Below are 6315 nucleotides of genomic sequence, written 5' to 3'. Positions count from 1 at the left end.
AAGGTTTACCAAATATACTGGAGGACACCAGTGTCTTCAATGGTTGCTAAACTGGCCTTGATGTAGGCCTATATCTAGACAAACTGATTTTGAATCTCACTGGTGTCATTTAAATTAGAGCAATGTTCATGTCCAGTAAAAACTCTCTAACACAAAACAAAAAAACTAACAATAAAGGTGTGAAATGTTACCTTATTATGGAGGTTTCAATGGAAGTGTTTTGGAGAGGTGTTGGTGAATCTACAATGTGCTTACCTGGGTTTATACTTTTGTCAACCAGATTTTTTGGATCAACAAGGGTTGTCTAAATAACAAAAAATACTCTGAATACAATTCAGCGGCATCTCAAACTAAATCCTCCACAATAATATGATTAATATCAGAAATTTAAGTGATTATAGATACCATATGGAATACATTAAATCTTTTTTGGACTAAATCTTCTTATAGGAAACCTTTTTGTGTACAGCGAAAAGAGGATAGATAGTGCCCAAAATGAGTTATGAGGAAGCTTTAAAGATATTTGTTAAAATTGTAACACTGAGTTGTCAGTTTTCACTGCTGCGTTTCATTGACATGTAACATCAGCCTTAATATACAATACAGATAAGAAGTACGATTGTTTGGATTGTAAAAGTCAAACAGGACTGGGCGTATACAGTAATAATGCTTGTTTAGCAAAAAATTAAACATGCTGAAACCTGTGCAGTTTTCCGTTTGACAAAACAGCAAACTTTGCAAGTTTATTGTCTAAAGGAATTGACAGTTAGACACTTGGTTTTGCACATCCTCCAAACTTCACAGAAGAGAAGTCAAAATGTGTTCCTGCTAAAATTCATCTTTTATCATTCATCCTTTTGAATAGTCATTGTGTATATTAAGTGACTAAAAGTGTAAAGTTTAAAGGAGGAAAGTACATGTTGGTTCACTTTGAACACAAAGTCTCACTGTCTCTCGATGTCCCTGTTCCTCGAGTGTCTTTTTAATGTGTTTGATCTTGGCACACCCTTTATACAGCTGCATCTTTTATGTTAGCTCTCATGGGCCAGACATAGAACAATTAAAAATCACACACATAAGGATATTCAACTATTTATTAAATCAACCGAAATTGACTTTGCAGAGTTGTGGTTTAAAAACATCCTTCATTTTATATAACTTTTATTATCAATCAATCAAGACCAAATTAATTGAACATGCAGTTTGTGTCAGTTGGGTATGCTGTCCATACAATCCTGAAGATCTTACTGTACGAGACGGGCTCAGGAACTACCAGGAAGATATATGTTTAGTTACTGAAATGGTACATGAATATTTGCAGCTAGTGTCATGCAGTAATATGATATGAATGCAAACAGAAAGAGAGACAGAGAGAGAGAGAGAGAGGGAGACAGAGACAGAGTACAAGCTTCTAAATATCTTTATGATTGTCACGTACTGAGACAAAATACACTTAATGTTTCATAGAAATTGTAATTATTTGTTGTTCAAAATGTTTTCTGTACTGCTTCTGCAACATGGATTGTTGATCTGTCATGCCAATAAAGCTAATTTGAATTGAATTGAATTGAGAGAGAGACAGAGAAAGAGAGAGAGAGAGACAGAGAGAGAGACAGAGAGAGAGACAGAGAGAGAGAGAGAGACAGACAGAGAGAGAGAGACAGAGAGAGAGACAGAGAGAGAGAGAGAGACAGAGAGAGAGACAGAGAGAGAGAGAGACAGAGAGAGAGAGAGACACACACACACACACACACACAGAGACAGAAACAGAGAGACACACACACACACACAGAGACAGAGACAGAGAGAGAGAGAGAGAGAGAGACACACACACACACACACACACAGAGACAGAGAGAGAGAGAGCGAGAGAGAGAGAGAGAGAGAGAGAGAGAGAGAGAGGGGGGATCTCAGTGTACCAGGTGACTTATTAGTCCAAGCCTATGGCAGCATACAGAGGCTGGCCTAACTATAAACTTGATCAAATATTAAAGTTTTAAGCCTACTCTTAAAAGTACAGAGTGTGTTTGCCTTCTGGACCCTGACTAGAAGAGGATTCGATAGGAGAAGGGGCCTGATAACTGAAGGCTCTACCTTACATTTATCACAAGCAGGCCTGCAATCTGGAAGCATAATGGTCTCCAGCACCATGATCTCTTTAAAATATGATGATGCCTGACCATTAAGAGCTTTGTAAGTGAGAAGAATCATTTTAAATTATTTTTTAGATTTTATAGAGAGCAAGTGCAGAGAAGCTAATAGGAGTTATATCTCTTTTCCTAGTTCTAGTTAGTACACATGATGCTTTAGCATTTTGCACTGAAGACTCTTTAGAGACTTACTCGGCAGCCTAATAAAAGAGAATTACAATAATACCTAGAGGTAACAAATGCATGAACTTGATATTCTGCATTGTTCTGAGAAAGGATGTACCTGATTTAGGAAAAAAAAAAAAGACTACCCTCAAAATGTGTTTTATGTGGGAGTTGAAGGACATATCTTGATCAAATAGAACTCATAGGGCTTTCACACTTGTAGAAATCTCCTGAAAAGGGCAGCAATAGATAAAGTCTGATGTGTTTGTAAGCACAATAAAATCGTTAAGTAGCAGAGAACTTCTGGTCCTCCAGGTCCTAATGTCCTTAAGGCATGCTTCAGGCAGTTTACATAACTTCTTGGTGTCATCTGGCTTTATTGGTACATAGCTGAGTATATAGTCTGCATAACAATGACAAGTGTTATGCAGTGTTTCCTTCTAATACCTAGAAGAAGCACATACAAGATGAAAATAATCGGTCCAAGCACTGAACCTTGTGGTTCTCCGTGGCTAACTTTGGTGTAGAAGACTCATCATTAACATGTACAAACTGATTTAAACAGCGTTCCTTGTGGAAAGAATGTGATAATGTGCCTTATTGGGTGCCCTTTAATGTAGAAAAAAATGAAGAAGTGGTCCCTTGAGTTCCTTTTTATTGCATTAAATTAAATATTAGAACCCATCTGCTAATGTCTTGCAATGCTATAAAACCCAGGGAGCGATGGCCACATTTTCTAGGCTTCTGGTGTAGCCATAAGTCAGCAATAAATACAATACATCCTTTTCTGTGCTGTCCCATTGTGTCTGACTCGCAATCTGAGAAGCGAGAATAGAGTATGTGTAAACGACATTTGAGACACGTGCATGCTTATATTTGTTTAAAAAACATTAGTAAAAGTTAAATGGCTGTTGGATGACTGCTGATGGATTTTGGCGTTGTATTAGAGAGGATTGTTTTCTGCCCCTTTTTCGCTCTACACTGACTGTTTTCCTGTGTCCAATGCCCACTGAAATGCAAGCTGATGTTACTACTCGTAAGAACCGAATATTTGTGATACCAAAATCTGGTCTGAGCACCTCCAGATTCCTTTTTTCTGATCTGTAAATAGAGGATAGAGAAAGTGCTATTAAGTGCATTCTTGTCTGCCTTCAGGCGGAGAAAGTATGAAGTCTATACTTCTGGGCTCTTATAGTTTAGCAGTATCATCAGCAAATTGTACTTAAAGAGCACCAAAATAAGGGGCGCTGGTGGCACAGTGGTTAGAGCACGTGCCCCATGTATCGAGGCTGTGGTCCTCCAGGCGGGAGGCCCGGGCTCAAATCCGACCTGTGGCTCATTTCCCGCATGTCATTCCCTGATCTCTTTCTCCCTGATTTCCAACTCTATCCACCATCCTATCGCTCAAATAAAGGCAAAAACGCCCAAAAATCAATCTTTAAAAAAAAGAGTACAAAAATAAAAGTTACGTTGGGTAACTTAATTTGCAGCATAACAAGACCAAGAGGCTGAATGAAGCGCTCCAAACAGAATATAGAGCTACACTCTAACAGCAGCATGCTTACATTTTCAATGTATCAGGTCTTACGATTTAAGGTTATATACATTTCTAGCATCTAGTTCAGGATGTTAGCATGATAAAAATGGCTGATGAGCGCTGAGCAAAAAGTACTGATGGGATCACACAATATGGTGTGCGCTAAAGATGTTTAATAATATGACCTACCCTTTTTGCAATCAATCTTGATCTGAAAAGTAACAACAATTTGTAAAGTTACTAAAATGCAAAAACTAAGAATAGGGCTACCTCAAAAGTACAGTTCTGATGGTCAAAAGTACAGTTCTGATGTAAACATAGCCTGTTATGGTAAACCTCCAGCATTGTGTTACACACTGATGCTAAATTGTCCAGTGTGTAAGTGTGTCAAGGGATGTTAGTTTTGCTTGGTTGGTAGAGCAGGTGCCCAGTGTACAGAGCTAAAGTCCTCCTCTTTGCACCAATTACACGTTTTAGTGCCAATCCTGATGCTATTTAAATCATGTCCTAACTCTCTCTCCCCATGTTTCCCGTCACTCAATAGCTTTTCCTCTTAAATAAAGGAAAACGACAAAAAATAAAAAATAATAGTTAAAGTGTCCATAATAAAAACAATTCATGAAACAATAGCAAATTTCTTTGGTTTCATCAGATTTGGCACGAAAAAGGGAGAAGAGGAAAACTAATCATATGTATGAGTGCAGGAAGTTCAGTAATAAGCAGGATAAATGAATAGCAGGAGGACAGAATGAGAGATGAGGACACACTGATTGGCGTACACAGCATTAAAGCTATAACTTTGTGACCATTTAGATGAATTCAGGTCATTAAAGTTAAATGAGATTTTAATATGGATGCTGGCATAGACAGAAGGAATGGATCGAGAGAGAGAGAGAGAGAGAGATAGTGGCCAAAATCCATTTTTAAGTGTATTTTAAAAAGGTCTAAGTGTAGTTGCCATAACAACACCACCAGTGTATGTCCCTGGAGTCCTTGGGGTGGGTAAAGGCAGGACATTCAATTACAACAAGCTCTGACTATGACGTGAGTCTATATTCAATGCCGATGTGTTCTGTTCTTAATGAACACTGTATTAATGGATGCCATAACATTCAAGTGGCAAACAATGTGTCATATTTTATTGGATGAGCTGTTTTCAGTGCACCAGTACATAACAGGTGTTTATCTGTGTCCCTCTTTGACTTTTCACTCTGCATTTGCTCAATGACTTGCATAAATAACTATGACAGGTCAACATTTCCTCTATTAGTGCCACATCATCCTTCAGCTACATCCAGCCTGAACAATCTATACAAAAGACACACAAAAAGTCCATATGATAATAATAAATGATGGATTATCTAGTTCAAACATTAAACACATCAAATACAAACATGTATCTTAATGAATTTGGTTTCTTCTTTGAATAGTGTAACTCTAATGCTTTTCAAATTCTGGAATTTGATCATATCACATTTCAAATGTTTTAAAAATGTTGTATTCATCTCGTCTAATTGTTATCTTGTCTCATGTTTGCAATATGATATCGTAAGAGTTGATACTCTGTGGCAAACTGTAGCAAACGTTTCTGCCACATGGTGGATCCATGAGCCACAACTGAACGCTTTAAACAAATGTGAAGTGAAAGAAAATCTTTCAGCTGTATATTACTGGTTTAATGGCTCCCTCTAGTGGTGATACTTATAATAGTAACACTATTCACAATACAGTGACTAATAATCATCAAACCTATAAAAATACCACCATAGGTTTGCAGAAAATGAACTTTGGTCAGCAACTAGATTCAGTGACATTTTCTCTTCAACACATGACTTACTTAGACGGACAGACCATCACATCGCTGAGCAGTAAGTTCAGTGATATTTTAATCCACAGGTGAGTATTATCATGTGTGATTCAACATTAGGATGTAAATTAGATGGGGTCTGACACGGTTACATACCAATCAAACTGCAGGCAGAACTGTGTCTGTGTTGGTTAAAAGAAAATGCAGCCATGAGTCACAGGTTAGCATCTGGATGTCATGTTATATATATTCATGTTTATTTAATTTTATTTATATACTTTATTAATCCCTGAGGGAAATTCTGGTTTTACACTCTGTTATTAACATGCTTCTCACACACATAGGCATGAATCACACACATGCACAAACAGGACCTGTGGACATGCATTAGTGGAGAGATGTCAGAGTGGGAGTGCACCAGAGCAGTTGGGGGTTCAGTGTCTTGCTCAAGGACACCTGCTTGGGAAGTACCCTGGCACCTCTCCATCTAGCAGACCAATTTCCATATTATGGTCTGCATCGAAACTTGAGCCGGCGACCCTCTGGTTCCCAACCCAAATCCCTGCGGACTGAGCTACTGCCGCCTCAAAGCTACACCCATGGTTAAGCATTTTCAATCTAATTTGACATTTTTAGCTGTAGTTCGTTTTTTTCCA

The sequence above is a fragment of the Labrus mixtus genome, chromosome 2 (assembly GCF_963584025.1).
Source record: "Labrus mixtus chromosome 2, fLabMix1.1, whole genome shotgun sequence".
Classification (NCBI taxonomy): Eukaryota; Metazoa; Chordata; class Actinopteri; order Labriformes; family Labridae; genus Labrus; species Labrus mixtus.
The sequence above is the reverse complement of the archived record's forward strand: the minus strand, read 5'-3'. Positions refer to the sequence as shown.